Consider the following 18,768-nt stretch of genomic DNA (forward strand, 5'->3'; position numbering starts at 1 on the left):
AATACTAATAGCGAAAGTGCTTTACCGGAAATCTGACATTTTATTATAGTTTGAAAATGGCCCGCGCTTACATGCTCACATTTCGCAGTTCTTTATTTTAATGTGATTGGACATGCAAGGAGTTCCGCCTAGCAACAAGAGAGCTGATTGGTCCTTTTGCCGTCGTCTGTTTTGTTGCTGACAAGTTTGAAGACAGATGTTTTTCTTCTATGTTCGGTAAGTAAATTATGTAAATATTAATATAAAGTGACGATTTTGAGTGAAATATGCTTATTTAAGTCCTTGTGGTACGTTTCTATAATAAAAGACAACACAGCCATGGTCAAACTTTGACAGCGTAGCCATCAAGTAACGTTAACTGATATGGATTTGAGATGGTGTGATAACTGAGATATCAAATTAGTCTTTATTTGATTTGTAAAAACCGAAACATATTAGTTAATTCATTTAATCATAGTGTAATTGTGTATTTCTGTGGGAAAGAGCATGGCAGCCACTTCTGAGATCAATTAATCAACAAAATATTGTGCATAATGTTATCAAAGTATGAATGAAAAATCGACAATTTTGACTTGTACAGAGCATTTGTAAAGTATGCACATTTAGTTTTATTTTTGGATAACGCTGTAAGACTACAATCTTAATTATAGAGTAATTTTTTTTTATTTTATTTTTTTACTGATTGTTAAACTTATTATTTTCAACTTTTCTGTTACAGGTTACATGAGACAATAGCATGTGGAAATGTAAGTATTGTGTTTTTGACTCTGCAAGCATTTTTGTTCAGCAAAATAAAATCATGTGTTTTACAACAATTTTCTTTTTTTTTCTTCTTTTTTTTTAGTGGTCTATTCCTTTAACATGATAAAGAAAACCAATTCTTAGCCTTCATTATTTACTAATTATTTATTAGCCTGTAAAGCATTTCTGTGTGTAAGCTAATGTGATTAGTGACCTGATGTTTCCCCCAAGGTTTGCATGGAGTTCAACAGAATTAAAGGCTAAAATCTAATGCAGGAATTCTAGAAAAACCTGGACAGACACAGTTCATGGACCTTTGTAAAACCAAAAGGGGGTGTCCTGGTCAGCGCTTGTTGAACTTTTTACAGCAAATAAAGGTCAGTAGTTATTTGTCTTATTTAACATAACTTGAAGGATGGAAACCACAAACAGAAATCCTCTCCTCATTTCCTCACCCGCAGTTGTTCCAAACCTGTATAAATTTCTTTGTTTTGCTGAAACCAAAGGAAGATATTTTGAAGGAATATTTGTGACCAAACAATTTTGGTGCAGCACTGACTTCATTAGTATTTCTTTTTAGTATGTACATGTAAGTGGTGCATAAAAACAGCTTGGTTTGGAACAAATTTAGGGTGAGTAAATGACAGAATTTTCATTTTTGGGGGAACTATCCCTTTAGAAGTATTTATTTTAACAATGTAATTTATTTATTATTTTCTCATATCAGTAATCTGCTATGTATGATAATCTAAAATTTAATTTATATCACATACCAATGCTTAAAATAGATTGATATTGAGTTTTTTGACTTTAATAGAATTTCATGTTTTCATGTTTTAAAGTCAGCCCAGCCAACTGAGGTCCGAACCCTTGTTCTTCGGGGACTGCCTATCATGCTTGGAGATGATGATTCTTCTTTCTTCCAGTCATCTTTAGTAAGTAAATCTGTTCTTAAAAGGGATAGTTCACCCAAAAATTATTACCCCATGGTTTACTGACCCTCAAGCCATCCAATCAGAGTTATAATAAAATTTATCCTGGTTCTTCCAAGCTTTTTAATGAGAGTGAATGGGGGATGAAATTTTGAATCTCCAAAAATTCCATCCATCCATCATTAAACTGCCCAACAAGGCTCCAGGGGGTTTGTATCAGTTTGTTTAAGAAAATATCCATGTTGGATTAGAATTGGTGTTTAAAAAAAAAAAAAGCGGGCATTCTGTTAAACATGCATTGATGATAAACCTTGGATTTCTGATCACAATACTATATTTATACCTCTTTTTTTCACTAGGTATCTGATCATCACAACACTATCCTTGATGTGCCAGTGGGGATCTTATTGGAGGACACTGATCTTCAGTCTTCCAATTTCTTGCATTTGACTTCTTCAGTTTGAATAATTCTTGAAGGCCAAGTGGTGATGGACAAAGTGCAGGACCTCCCACAGGCAATCTGACTTCTCTTCGGTCTGATATACGCACTACACCTGAATTAACCAAGATCACTCACCAACAAGATTGATTTCATCTGGCGTGTACTAATGCCAATGGGACAGAATGCTTTCAAGCCAAGAGTGCAGTCTCTGGCAAACCAACTTTTTGCTTAAGAAATCACTGTGATACTTTAACATTCTTTGTTTTGAGTCTCCCCCCTCCCTTAATTTACTCCATTATCCATTTTATAAAGAATAAAAATAATGTTTAAATTGTTAAATGCAGAGTTCTACAACTGATGTGTCGTAGTTAATTTGGTATATTGTTACACCTCTGTAGTGTGGTTTTGACAGTAATAGCGTATTTCAGTATTGTTTTTGATGAAATTTTGGTGAAATACACAATATCCTGAGTATGTTTTATTTTAGTTTGCTATGTTTGCACAAAGCTTAAATAGTCAAATGCAATGTTTACATTAAAATAAATACTTGATACTTGAGTGAAGTATATATGTGACCCTGGACCACAAAACCGTCACTGGGGTATATTTGTAGCAATAGCCAAAAATACATTGTATGGGTCAAAATTGTTGTTTTTTAGTTAAGTTAAGTTAAGATCATGTTCCATGAAGATTTTTTGTAAAATTCCTACTGTAAATATATGAAAATGTAAATTTTGATTAGTAATATGCATTAAGAGTTTAATTTGGAAAATTTAAAGGTGATTTTCTCAGTATTTTGATTTTTTTTGCACCCTTAGATTCCAGATTTTCAAATAGATGTATCTCGGCCAAATATTGTCCTATCCTAACAAACCATACATCAATAGAAAGCTTATTTATTGAGCTTCTATATGATGTATACATTTCAGTTTTGTAAAATTTAACCTTATGACTGGTTTTGTGGTCCAGTGTCACATATGTGCATAGAGTTGTACAATTGATGTACTGCACTAGTTTAATTTATTTTTACCACCTTAAGGTGTGGCTATAACTGATTTAGATTACTGTATAGTGTTAACTGTATTTTCATTAATATTGTGACATCTTGTCAATAAAAAAAATCAAAGATTAATTATGCTGTTCATTGTTTTATTTCAGTTCAGTTACTTTCCATGTTGAGTTAACTTAAATATATAAGTACATTTGAACATAATCGTTTAAGTACATTGAATAAGTACAAAGTTTATTGAACTGAACGATTTAAGTGTAGTCTACAAAACCGCAAAGTTAAATAAACTTAAATATGCAAGTTTTGGGAGACTCCATTACTCAATTAAATTGAGGCAACGAGTTTACTCAATCACTTTAGTCCAGTCAACTTATTAGGGTTTTCAGTGTAGAGTTGTGGTCATCTGGGTTGCACAAGTCTATCTCGCTTTTATGTTCTTAAATATTCATAAGTAGCTTTGCAACATTAATATCTTAGAAGGCTTACAAGAACACTTAAATAAAGTCCAGTACACACCCCCTCCCTCCCTCGCTCTTCCCTTGGTTACTGTCGCCTTTTTTTTTTTTTTCATTTGCGTAATGCACTGGCTTGTTTTCGAGATGGTCTCGGGTATTAATGGAGAAACTCCTTTAGTTTACTCGTACAGAGAGCAATAAGATCGTAAAGGATGCTCTCAGCTACGCCTGATCCCACATGAATAACAAGAAGAAAAAAAAGATGAAAGAGAAACACTCACTTACCTGTATATGGATGTTGTTTACTTTTATTACTTTAGTGTTAGAATACATTTATATGTATGCGTTTAATGCTGTCACCTGAATTGATATTCTTACTGAAAAAAAAAAATGTGATCACAAAAAGATTGTGACTGAAAACATCATGTAATGGATTATTGAAAAGAAAAATGTTGGCGGGAGCTTGGTTCTCTGCATTAGTTGTTGATTGGATACTGAATGGATGTAGGCGTGGCACTCAAAGCGGAGGCAGATTAATGTGAGCTTGAATGAAGAGGCGGAGTTTAAGTGGAATAAATTATTGATAATATTGAGAGTTATGATATTTTGATTATTGAACATTATGAAGTCAAAATATGCAAGGATGAATCATGTATTTAGAAAATACCCTTGTAAAAATGTAATATATTTATAATAGATTTATTTCATACTAAGTATAGTTAAAATATATTTACTGACATATTGCTCAAGACCTACTAATATAAAAATTATAGCTAAACTTTATTTGGAATACTACTTGTGCACAATGCACATTTCTTAAAGGTGTCCTATTATGCTTTTTCACTATTAGAATTTTAGCCAGTGTGTGGTGTGTAAGTTTGGCCATTAAAACATCTACAAAGTTACAAATCTCAAAGTTCACTCCAAAGGGAGATATTTAGTTTTAAAAAAATAACTTTTCAAGAACTACAATAAACAGCTTGTTTGGACTACACAGCATTGTTTACTGGATGTTATGATGTCACAAAGCTCATTAGAATATCATTTAAATAAATCCCGCCTATGGAAATTCTAATCATTGGTGGGTGGGGAGGGACGAGGTGGGGGATTAGCCTAACTTTAGCGATGTTGCATGGACAGCTGCTTTCCGGGATGCTTCAGTGTATAAATGCAAGTACTGACTAAAGTGGCCGCAAACTGCATTGACTAGAGTGACGATCATTGGTTGCCGCGTCGGAGCCGCCATAGACGTGTGCAGTGTGTGGTAAGAGATTTATTCATCATACAGTGTACAGTCGTGGGCAAAAGTTTTGAGAATTACATAAATATTGGAAATTGGAAAAGTTGCTGCTTAAATTTTTATAATAGCAATTTGCATATAGTCCAGAATGTTATGAAGAGTGATCAGATGACTTGCATAGTCCTTCTTTGCCATGAAAATTAACTTAATCCCGAAAAAAAACTTTCCACTGCATTGTTAAGAAGGCTTCAGGGCGTCCAAGAAAGTCCAGCAAGCGGCAGGATGGTCTCCTAAAGAGGATTCAGCTGCGGGATCGGAGTGCCACCAGTGCAGAGCTTGCTCAGGAATGGCAGCAGGCAGGTGTGAGCGCATCTGCACGCACAGTGAGGCCAAGACTTTTGGAAGATGGCCTGGTGTCAAGAAGGGCAGCAAAGAAGCCACTTCTCTCCAAAAAAAAAACATCAGTATATAGCCAATAATTTGATAATTTGTGCAAAACTTTGGCGCTATTTTATAAATGTTCATTAACAAGTATTGAGAAATGACGGCATTTCCATTAACCGATGTTATGTAACTGAAACGTAATTGAGTCATGGCAATGGATTTTTGTGGGATTTTGGCTATATTTAATCGAATGTAACCTGTAAATGCGGGGAAAAAAAAATCCATTGCAGTTTTGCGAAATATTCCTTTTTTGAATTGCCTGAAAAACCACCTCATGCGAGCACAAAACCTTTTTTTGCGATATACGGGAGTTTTTGCGCAATTGACGTGTTTCTATTAGGCAAATTTTTAATTCGCAATTTCAATTTGTGCAATTTAAAGGGTAATGGAAATGCAGCTAGAAACGAGGGATGGAAACGCCACATTTAGAATAAAAGTCCCTTATTTTGCAAAAATGTTTTTACGCTCACATGAGGTGGTTTTTCAGGCAATTCGAAAAAGCAATATTTCACAAAACAGCAATGGAAACATTTTTTCCGCATTTACAGGTCACATTCGATTAAATATAGCCAAAATCCCACAAAAATCCGTTGCCATGACTTAGCGCAAGAGGAAAAAAATACGTTTCAGTCGCATAACATCGGTTAATAGAAACACCATCATTTTGCAATACTTTTTTAATTGACATTTATAAAATATCACCAAAGTTTTCCACAAATCTGTAATGGAAACTAATGATGCAATACTTCAAAATGCGCATAAAAACAGGGCGATGGAAACATAGCTAATAGGCGCGTTTCCATTCCAGATTTGTGCAAAACTTTGGCGCTTTTTTATAAATGTGGATTAAAAAGTATTGCGAAATGACGGCATTTCCATTAACCGATGTTATGCGACTGAAACATAATTTTTTCCTCTCGCGATAAGTCACGGCAATGGATTTTTGTGGGATTTTGGCTAGATTTAATCAAATGTGACCTGTAAATGTGGGAAAAAAAAAAACGTTTCCATAGCTGTTTTGCGAAATATTCCTTTTTCAAATTGCCTGGAAAACCACCTCAGATGAGCGTAAAAACTTTTTTTGTTATATATGGGAGTTTTTGCGCAATTGACGCATTTCCATTAGGCATATTTTCAATTCGCAATTTCAATTTGCGCAATTTAAAGGGTAATGGAAACTCAGCTAGAAACGAGTGATGGAAACGCCACATTTCGAATTAAAATCCTTTAACTTGCAAAAATGTTTTTACGTTCGCTTGAGGTGGTTTTTGACTGAAAAAGGGTTAATGCGAATAATTCTGCATTTGCCGAATACATCTCTCCAAACACCTCCAAAAGCAACGGCCGCATTTACTGTGTTTTGTCTGCTTGCTCTGAGGCAAGTAACTTATTATATATGAAAATTATTATATTCAGTGGCTTCTCCTACTTTTCTTAGTGATTTGTAGTGCCAGTTTATCAGGAAGTGATGATTTTGTTCTCTTTGAATCGTTGGATGGAAAACGGAGCTTACTCGCAAATGCGATAATCCAATTTTGCACATAAGGTAAATTCGCAGCTTTGGATGGAAACCCAGCTAATGATACTCACCATCAGTCATTAAAAAGATGCCATTAAACAAATATTAAAAATATTTTGCTTTAGGGTTGGGTTTAGTTTATGTGCTAAGTGTCATGACACTCACTATTATTTTAGTACCACTCACCATATATTTTATTTCCAGGCATATTTTTCCAATTAGCCTGAGTTGCTAAATGCATAGAATAAAACGCTTCCATTGGGATGCAGTGTTTGACACTGACTTTACTTCCTGTCCTTTTATTTTACAACAGTACAATCTTCCTACATCACATTTTGCTGACAGTGCATTTACTAGGTGTGAACGGTAATGATTTCTTGAGCGAGGTGAAGACTTTCACCGGCTGAGCTGGTAAAAGAGCAGAGAGCTTAGCCGGGTCAACCGCTGCTTAGCTGGATTAAGAGACTCTTATTGAGTTTAATCCAGTCCCTGCTGGAGATCACTCCAACTTAATCACATCCTCTGTGTCCCACTGTCTGCTCACTGGGGTTTACAAGGAGAGGATTAAACGGACCAGCGGGATCAAGTCTGACCCGTGAAAGATGCTAATGGTCTTTCGGTGTCAGATACGCTAACCATGTCAATGGCTAAGGGAAGAGTTGTTTGTACTGAAACTATTACAATTAGTAATTTGCTACATAGGAAATCAAGATAACTATGCAGACTTTTACTTTAATATATTAATGATTTAAGCCTTATTAATTAAGACTTAAAACCCCTTAAAAACACATCCAAACGTGTTACGTTTAAACAAACCCTTTTGACCTCTAGTTGAGATAACTGCTCTTAATTAAAAGTGTCCTAATATTTTGTTGGAGTCGCCAACAACAGGTTTAAATGCATCTAAGATCAGAAAAGTTTGTTCGCTCAAACGAGCTTTTGTGCATAATGTCTGTAAACCCCTCCCTTCCATAAGCCTACTCTGCTCTGATTGGTCAGCTGGCCAAGCCTGTTGTGATTGGCACAGAGAGTCCACAGTTGTTTTTGATATCCGCGGGTTGAAGAGACCCCAATAACGTCATATTTAGCCCCTGGAATGCGAATTTACCAGGGGGACCCCAATAAAAAGCATGTATTTTATACCCTGGATTGCATTTTTAATGGGGGACCTTCCTTGAAATGCAATTAAGCTAGTTTTGAGTAGCAACTGGGAGGGTTCTGTTGAAAAATTCCTGAGCACCTTTACATAAAACAATAATATAGTGCTCCAATCTATTCTTAAAATATAGACATATAAACATTTTGTTTAACACTTATGCAAGCAAATCATGTAAACTGTAAACACATAACAAACAATAATGAGTGCTAACATGACTGATGAAACAACACAGTTTGTAAACCAAAACATGTCTAAGTTACATTCTTTATTATTAAGCAAAGTGATTAGTACGACAGTCTACGTTAATTAACAATTTCTTAGGAAATAGTGGGTTTATGGCAAATTGTCAGAATTATTTCAATAAGGCAGTAATATTGTGATTTAACATATTTTTTTCTCAAACACCATTGTTTCCTCCTTATATAAATTTAGTGTTGCAAAAGACCACTGAAAAAGAGGCCAATTCCAACATAACACAGTCTATGACATTATACAGGTGCTGGTCATATAATTAGAATATCTTCAAAAAGTTGATTTATTTCACTAATTACATTCAAGAAGTGAAACTTGAACAGTATAATGTATACATTCATTCCACACAGACTGATATATTTCAAGTGTTTATTTCTTTTAATTTTGATGATTATAACTGACAACTGATGAAAACCCCAATTCAGTATCTCAGAAAATTTGAATATTACTTAAGACCAATACAAAGAAAGGATTTTTAGAAATCTTGGCCAACTGAAAAGTATGAACATGACAAGTATGAGCATGTACAGCACTCAATACTTAGTTGGGGCTCCTTTTGCCTGAATTACTGCAGCAATGCGCCGTGGCATGGAGTCGATCAGTCTGTGGCACTGCTCAGGTGTTATGAGAGCCCAGGTTGCTCTGATAGTGGCCTTCAGCTCTTCTGCATTGTTGGGTCTGGCATATCGCATCTTCCTCTTCACAAATACCCCACAGATTTTCTATGGGGTTAAGGTCAGGCGAGTTTGCTGGCCAATTAAGAACAGGGATACCATGGTCCTTAAACCAGGTACTGGTAGCTTTGGCACTGTGTGCAGGTGCCAAGTCCTGTTCCTGTTGCATCCCCATAAAGTTGGTCAGCAGCAGGAAGCATGAAGTGCTCTAAAACGTCCTGGTATACAGCTGCGTTGACCTTGTACCTCAGAAAACACAGTGGACCAACACCAGCAGATGACATGACACCCCAAACCATCACTGACTGTGGAAACTTTACACTGGACCTCAATCAACTCTGAGACCCTGATTTCCAATAGAAATGCAAAATGTACTTTCACCAGAGAACATAACTTTGGACCACTCAGCAGCAGTCCAGTCCTTTTTGTCTTTAGCCCAGGCGAGACGCTTCTGACACTGTCTGTTGTTCAAGAGTGGCTTGACACAAGGAATGCGACAGCTGAAAACATGTCTTGCATACGTATGTGCCTAGTGGTTCTTCAAGCACTGACTCCAGCTGCAGTCCACTCTTTGTGAATCTCCCTCACATTTTTGAATGGGTTTTGTTTCACAATTCTCTCCAGGGTTTGTGGAACAAAGCAATGCGGGAAGCGGACTCCTTGTCACTTCTGACTTATAACAAAAATCAGAACAATGTCTAAAAGCTGCTATGTGACAAGGTGTACAGTAAACAAGCTAAAAAACACATAACTATGTTTTTATAAGCTGTCGACCTAAAAAAATAGTGTTTAAGAACACAAAAGTAGAGCATATTAGAGCATATTGAAGGTGCCATAGAATGCATTGATACAATATTTTAAATTGTTCTCTGATATCTACATAGAAGGTATATGGCATAGGAAAGGGCAAAAAATTCTCCAGAAACGGTTTTACAAGTCCATTTACAACCCTTGGATTTGTCCCTAGAATGAAATGGTCTGTTATTGCCTTATTTGGAAGGTTCATGAATAATAATAATGAGCTCTGCTCTGATTGGCTGTTTTACAGAGCGGCTCATTTCAGTAGCTCGCACATGGAGAAAAATATATATTTATCACGGAGCTGGAGCCGCTATTAATGTGCGGTTTATTAAAACTGCCGTTTTGATTGCACGATAACTTTTTAGTTTCACTTATGTGGTGGCATGTGCTCTGTGTAACGTTATACTGCAGCGGCAGTGCTTAGCACATAAGTTTAGATGCTTGTTAGTGATGATCAGGATCTGTAAATCATTTGCCATCGTCCGCACAGCTCTCCAGCTCTCCATTTATGTGGTAAGTGAAATCTTATGTACTGCAATGTAACAGGCTACTGCTAGCAGTACGCTAACCATGTCTCTTCAGTGACTCGCCTTATTTTATTAGATCGCCTTATTTGTTTCCCTTGCCTTTCTGAGTAAGTTGACACCAACCCATCCCTGCACTTAACATCTCCTGCGCAACCTGGAACATAACATTTATTCCCGTGATCTGCCATTTTCGCTATTGTCCTGGCGTTGTGTTTTTTTTTTTTCACAATTGCCTAGCTGCAGAACTTCTGATGATTGGGCTATGCAAATGTTGGAGGCGTAACTATTAACGTCAGTGACTCTTACATAATAGTCGCTGTTATGTTAGGATTAGCTTATTTTTCAGTGGTCTTTTGCAAACACAGATTTATATAAAAAGGAGGAAACGATGGTGTTTGAGACTCATGGTATGTCATGTCCATGTACACAACTGTTATTATTCAACTATGCCAAGGTAAATACAGTTTTCCATTCTATGGCACCTTTAATAGTGGCTCAGTCTCTGTGATTAAACATATATTTTCCTCCATGTGCCAGCTACTGAAATGAGCCGCTCTGTGAAACAGCCAATCAGAGCAGAGGTCATTAATATTATTCATGAACCTTCCAAATAAGGTAATAACAGACCATTTCATTCTAGGGACAAATCTTAGGGTTATAAATAGACCTGTAAAACCGTTTCTGGAGAATTTTTGCCCTTTCCTATGTCATACAGCTTCTATGTAGATATCAGAGAACAATTTAAAATATCATATCAATGCCTTCTATGGCACCTTTAAGATATTCCTACCCAATCCTGAGATTCGAAAAACCGAGCGGCCCTAAAACGGAGCCCTGTGGTACACACCACGCACCAGCAGCCAGGAGGACGAACGGTGTGCCGTCATGCCCGGCTTTGGCAGCATGAGGGGCGGGTAAGTGAACTCTAAGCGCCTGTTCATTAGTTGGCTCGGAGTCGGCAGGAATCGGAGCGCGGCTTCACTTCAATAAGACAAATTTCCAGAGCGTTGTCCGCGCGGCAGCAGAGGAAGCCAGATGGAAAAGAATGATAGGGCCGGGAGTGGCGAGGTTCATCAAAGTCACCTCGCACTTCACCAGTCATTTTTCAGCCACTGAGGGGCCGCGTACCTGGAGCCCACCTGTGAGGTATATTGGACAAATTGAAAGACAACATGTCTCTTTCATATTTCACACACCAGTAGTTTTGGAGGAGAGGGGGGTTGGGGGCAGGAGGGAGGGTGTACGGGGGAGTCGCTCAAGGGGGGGTGATATGGTGTGTGCATTCAGAGATGTTATACATTTACAATGCTTGCCCTCAGCAGGGTCCATCCAACCCCCCAACAATACCTGCCATCTTAACCAAAGCCACCATTGGAGGCCCCAAAACAAACCGACATAAATATTGCATACAGTTCCCAAGTGTTAACACAGCTGTAGGAAACTTGTCAATAGTTTTCTATTTCCTCTTTTATTTCCCGATTGACATTACGCCTTTGGCTGTGTCCAGAGTGACAAAACATATAAAGAACCTTTACCTAGCTCTTTCTTACTAGGCCTGGACAAAATCTGGACTTTCTTCTGATTTTGAATAATGCTTTGATTCTGAAGAAACGCCTTGTTAAATTAAAATTGAAAAGAAAACAAGTTTTTAAGTATTTTTCATAAGGTCTAATGTGTTAGGAGTAGGATTTTATATGTGAGCCTGGACCACAAAACCAGTCTTAAGTAGCACGGGTATATTTGTAGAAATAGCCAAAAGTAATTGATGGGTTAAAATTATAGATTTTTCTTTTATGCCAAATTAGGATATTAAGTAAAGGTCATGGTCCATGAAGATATTTTGTACATTTTCTACTGTAAATATATCAAAACTTATTTTATGATTAGCAATATGCATTGCAACTTTAAAGGCAATTTTGACAATTTTTTTTTTTTTTTTTTTTGTACCATCAAATTCCAGATTTTTAAACAGCTGTATCATACATCAATGGAAAGCTTATTATTTATTCATATATACTTATGATGTATATCAATTCATACAATTGACCCTCATGACTGGTTTTGTGGTCCTGGGTTACATACTGTATGTATTTTGGAGCATGTACATATCATGTATAGATGATTTCTTTTATACTTTTAAGGTTGACAATTTTACAATTTTATTATCAGTCCAGGGACTGCAGAGAACAGTTATATGTATTATTGATGTGCATTGTCCTTGTCAAATAAACCTGAAATTAAAATGTATTTGTTTGTTTGCTTATTGGCCCAAACAACATGAAACAAACAGGAAATTATATCACAAATAAAACATAAAATATCAGGCAATTTGACCTTTTATAACAAGGTAAGGTTAGTATGTTTACCAATGTCATATGGTGTGACTCAAAAAATTAATATACATTAAAAACATAAAAAAAATGTTATTTGAAATAAATCTTGTCTGAAATAAAATATTATAAATAAATAAATAATACATATATAAATAAATATATTTTATATCAGCTAGCTGTTATTTGAATAAAACGTCTGAAATAAAATAAAATAAATAATAAATAAATTATTTCATATATTTTATTTTAGCTAGCTGTTACTTGAAATAAATGTTATCTGAATTTTTTTATAAATAAAAAAATATATTTTATTCCAGCTGGAAGTTACTTTAAATAAATGTTATCTAAAATAAAATCAAATAAATAATAATAATAATAATAATTAATAAATAAATTATGTCATATATTTTATTTTAGCTAGCTATTACTTGAAAGAAATATTATCTAAAATAAAATATTATAAATAAATAAATAATGCATATATAAATAAATATATTTTATATCAGCTAGCAGTTACCTAAAATAAATGCTTTCTGAAATAAAATATTATAAATACTATTAAAACATATATAAATAGATCTTTTTATTTCAGCTAGCTGTTACTTTAAATAAATGTTATCTGAAATCAAACCAAATAATAATAAATATTTTTATTTTATTTTAACTAGCTGTTACTTGAAATAGATGTTATCTAAAAATAGATATTTTAAATAAATAAATACATATTTTATTTCAATATAATATTATAATAACAAATAGATTTTATTTCAGCTAGTTGTTAATACTAAATTGAATAAAATGTTGTCTGAAATAAAGTATGAATGAATAAATAAATAAACAAATAAATAAATCATACATATATAAATAAATATCTTTTACATCAGCTAGCTGCTACTTTAAATAAATGTTATCTAAAAACAAATTCAAATTATTAATAATAATAATATTAATAATAATAATTAATGCATAAATACATATATTTTAAATCAGCTAGCTTCTAGATATTTGAAATAAATGCTATCTGAAATAAAATAGTATACATAATAAATTAAATAATCTCTTTTATTTCAGCTTGCTTGAAAAAATGTTATCTAAAAAATAAATGCATAAATATAAAATAAATAAATATATATTTTCCCAGCTAGCTGTTATTTGAAATAAATTTTATCTGAAAAAAATAAATAAATAAATAAATAAATAAATAACATGTATTTCAGCTAGCTGTTACGTGAAATGTTGCCTCAAATAAAATAATATTTATAAATAAATAAATAAATAAATAAATGTTTGTTTTATTTCAGCTAGCTGTTCCTTTCAATAAATGTTATCTGAAATAAAATATTATAAATAAATAAGAAAAAATAAATAAATAAATATATTTTTTCCTCAGCTAGCTGTTCCTTTCAATAAATGTTATCTCAAATAAAACATAATAATAAATTAAATAAATAAATAAATAACATTTATTTCAGCTAGCTGTTATTTGAAATAAATGTTATCTCAAATAAAATATTATAAATAAATAAATGGTTTTTTTTTTTACTATTTCAGCTAGCTGTTCCTTGAAATAAATGTTATCCATAAAATAAAATAAATATCTTTTATTTCAGCTAGCTGCCAAGGCAACAATTATTTTAATTCATTCAACTTAAAAAAAAAATAAACATTAAAATTATTATTATTATTATTTAAAAAAAATAAAATTAAAATTAAAATGACAATACTGAAAATAAGAATTAAAAATGATAATCAAAGTAATTACTAAATTTAAACTTTTGCATTTACATTTTTTAAGCAAAAGTTAATTTCATATTATCATATTATTTAAAAAAAAAATCCTTTTATTTAATTTTAGACATGACCCTACTACAGTATTGTTGGTATCTGCGTCAAAGTATTTATATAAACTTTCCATTGATCTTCCATACTGGTTTTGACATAATCTTCTGGAATTACTTGCCCCGATAGGATTTGTTTATTGTAAACACGATATAACATTGTTTATTCCCATCATAGCAAACACACAAATGCTAATTCATCTACCTTCTCCCCTAAAATCCCCCCACAGGACGCCGCTGAAGTCCTAAAGGCCCCGTCGAATGCTCAAATGTGGCCATCCATCAGAAGCCTATCGTATTTAACCCACCTGGACGGCTCAGACTCCGTCTCTACGGCGGGAAAGTTTTGCGCGAGATTACCTGAAGGTAGTCAGGTTATCATCAAGCTGTGATGATTCTCAGCGGTGTCAGAGGACCTTTGATTGTAGTCTGCACCTCCGGGTCGCCCCGGGCTCCTTCCAGCCATCATCAAGAGCAAATGCCAGCGAGACAATGGAACAACATACAGGAGAAAATCCACACACGCAGGCAGACAGACAGCCGAGCATCAGCCATCACTCGCTGGCTGTCAGCGCGCCGCATGCTGGATATGCTCCATGACACAAAGATATCAGTTACATGTTTCTCCCAGCTTGGGTTTAAACCCACATAGACCACATGGTGAGGCCAGCCTCAGATGTGCTTTACTTTGGAAATGTCACTAATCCATCAAATGCTGAGAGTTCATATCCTCACCCCGCGTCGGCAGAGGATGTTTACACGTAGCGAATATTAGCCGAGCTGCTGGTGAGATCCGTGGATTTAGTCCAACTTCTGACAAACTATACTTCCATGCAGTTAGTTTTCAGCGCTTGATATGGGAAACCGCAAATGGCACCGATTAGCCAATATGCTCCGTAACCAAACAAGGATGTACCGTTTCGGTTAAAGGGGTAGTTCATGCCAAAATGATCGTTCTGTCATAATTTAGTCACCCTTGTGTCGTTACAAACCTAACTGAGGCTGTTGAGCTCCGAAAAATGAGAAAGAAGCATTATACAGGTATCACACGTCTTGTATATAAGAATTTCTTTCTGTTTAAAATCAATGAGAAAACTATGGAGAAAGGAGTGTGGACATTCTGCAAAATATCTCATTTTGTGGTTTATGGATTGTTTTTGTGCTTTTGATAGTCTTTTCTTAGATACTTTTTTGTGTGCGAATCTTCGATTTTCACTGTTCCTTAAAATGAAAAAATAAAAAATAAACAAATAAATAAAAACTAATTAATTAATTACATGTATTTTTTTAAATAAAAATAAAAAATCACTCACTCTCATGTCACTCCAAACCCATATGCTGTTATTTTATTTATTTATTTTATTTGCGGAAAACAATAAATACTAAATAAATAAATAAACAAACATTAAAAAACAAAACAAGTCAACATAATTTTTTCAAAGTTTTTCTGTTTTATTGTATTGAATTGTATTGTTTTTTTGTTTTTTTTTGTGGAACACAAATGAGAATGTTTTTCAAATACATAAATAAACAAACATTAAAAACAAAACAAGTCACCATAAATTGATTTTTTTTTTTAATCTATTTTAATGCATTGTATTGTATTGTATATTTTATTTATTTGAATTTTATTTGTGGAACACAAATGAGAATGTTTTTCAAATAAAACAATGCACCATAATTTTTTAAATATATTTTATTATATTGTATTGTATTTTTTATTTTTATTTTATTTGTGGAACACAAATGAGAATGTTTTTCAAATAAATAAATAAATAAACATTAAAAACAAAACAAGTCACCATAAATAGTTTTTTTTTTTTTACTATTTTATTCTATTGTATTGTATTTTATATTTTATTTATTTTAATTGTATTTGTGGAACACAAATGAATATGTTCAAAGAGCCCTAAAAAACAAAATAAATAAACAAACAAACAAAAAACAATAAGTCTTTATTTTATTATTTTGTGTTTATTTTATAATTTGTATTTTTAAAAATGTTAATTGTTATTATTTTATTTCAGTTTTTTTAAACATTTATTTTTCCAAATAAATAAATAAACAAACATTAAAAAAACAAAACAAGTCACCATAAATGGATTTGTTTTTTTTATTATTATTATTATTTGTCTATTTTATTGTCTTGTATTGTATTTGATATTTGATTATTTTAATTTTATTTGTGGAACACATATGAGAATGTTAAAGGAGCCCTTTAAGATATGTTTAAAAATAAAATAAAAAATACACAGTCGCCATAAATTAGAATTACTTATTCCTGTCTTTCCAAACCCATATGTTGTTATTTTGTTTAATATTTCTTATTTTCTTCATATTTTATTTTAAGGAATCAAAACAAGTATTTACGGAGCTCTTCAAAATGCCTTTAAAAAAATTAAATGTTTTAATGACATGTTTAAAAAAAAAAAAACTATTAAGAAACGACAAATACACAAAAATAATAAAAAACTAAATTACTAAAACTTTATCTAAAATTAAAATGAAAACAGAAAATATTAAATTTAATAAAAAAAATAATTAAAATTACACTGATGATAATGTGTAACACATAAAATGTCTAAAACCATAAAAAATATATATAATACAAAACTTCTAAAATTATTTACATTTTAATTGAATTGTTTTAAATGCTTTTATCAAATTAAAATCCACCGTTTAAAATTGTCCCCAATCACATTTTAATTGCCTCACTGTAGCCTTGATTTTTGTTTATAAAAAAATAAAATAAATAATAATAATAATAAACAAAGTTGAAAAATTATTTTATGGTAATCAAAATTCCACAAATGCTGTCAACTAAATATTGAACACTAAATATTCTCTTAATAACCATCAAGAATGATCATAAAAGACTTATCTCTCTCTTTTCTTCCATTTAAAAGAAAAAAAAAAGTTTTAGCCCAAGTGAAGTTTTTCATCCCTGATTTGAATGTAATAGTTTTTAGACTTGAGTTGTGTTATAGAAACAGGTGATCTATTCATTGTTGAGTCTCAGTCGTGTTTATATCTCTGTTTAAACATCAGCCTGTATTGAAGCTGCATTAGCGGATCAATATCTCAGCACTTGAGGAGGAGGTGCTGACATTCGAGGTTAATGACTCTATTCCCCAAAAATCAATTACATTCATCTCGTTAGCGGCCCAACAATATACCTGCTCCACATGATAGCGGCGCTGTGAATGAGAACTTATGATTACCTCATACAGGATGACAGCTTTTTGTCAATATAAGTATGGATGTGTTTTCATACAGTCTTTTCATTTTGCAATTACTTTTTTGTGTGAAAGAATCCTGGATCTTCATTGTTTCTTAATAGAACGCTGGGTTTCAGCAGTTTTGAGAAAAGAAAAAAAGATATAATAAATAATAAATATATACACTTATTTTAAAGGTATAGTTTACATAATGCAATTTATTTACTCTCATGTCACTCTAAACCCATATTATATTTTATTTTATGGTATTTTTGCATTTTTACTTTATTTGTGGAACACAAATGAGAATACCATATGCTGTTATTTAATTTAATTTAATTTAATTTAATTTAATTTAATTTAATTTAATTTAATTTTATTTTATTTAATTTTATTTTATTTTATTTTATTTTACTTTATTTTATTTTATTTTATTTTTATTTGTCGAATACAAATGAGAATACCATATGCTGTTATTTTAATTTAATTTAATTTAATTTAATTTTATTTTATTTTATTTTATTTTATTTTATTTTATTTTATTTTATTTTATTTTATTTTTATTTGTCAAACACAAATGAGAATGTTCAAGGTGCTTTTATTTAATATTTTTATATTATTTAAAATATTATATTATTTTATAATCAATTTTTTTTAATTTATTGTTTAATTGTTATTGTTTTTTATTTTTTTATTTATTTGATTTCATATTTTATTTATTTGATTTTATTTGATTTTTATTTGACGAACACAAATGAGAATGTTCAACGTGCTTTTATTTAATATTTTTATATTATTTAAAATATTTTATTTTTTTATAATCTATATTTTTAAATTTGTTGTTTAATTGTTATTGTTTTTATATTTTATTTATTTATTTATTTGATTTCATATTTGATTTATTTTAATTTATATGTGGAACACATTATAAGAATGCTTGATGACCTCTTTAATAAATAAATAAATAAATAAATAAATACATAAATAAATAAATACATACATACAGAAAACTGCCATAAGTCACCATAAATAAAATGTGGTCACTCATGTTATTCTAAACCCATATGCTGTTATTTTATTTTATTTTATTTTATTTTATTTTATTTTATTTTATTTTATTTTATTTTATTTTATTTTATTTTATTTTATTTTATTTTATTTTATTTATTTTATTTTTATTTGTG

At 32.0% G+C, this 18,768-nt stretch overlaps 1 long non-coding RNA gene across 1 annotated transcript; it reads left to right on the plus strand.

The window, feature by feature from the left end:
* The first annotated feature begins 1,001 nt into the window (after positions 1 to 1,001).
* LOC141299187 (uncharacterized) lies at positions 1,002 to 2,086 on the plus strand. The gene is made up of 3 exons (XR_012341719.1): positions 1,002 to 1,118; positions 1,584 to 1,676; positions 2,033 to 2,086. It is a non-coding gene; the product is annotated as an uncharacterized lncRNA (long non-coding RNA).
* Positions 2,087 to 18,768: the final 16,682 nt, after the last annotated feature.

The sequence above is a fragment of the Garra rufa genome, chromosome 23, assembly GCF_049309525.1.
Source record: "Garra rufa chromosome 23, GarRuf1.0, whole genome shotgun sequence".
Classification (NCBI taxonomy): domain Eukaryota; kingdom Metazoa; phylum Chordata; class Actinopteri; order Cypriniformes; family Cyprinidae; genus Garra; species Garra rufa.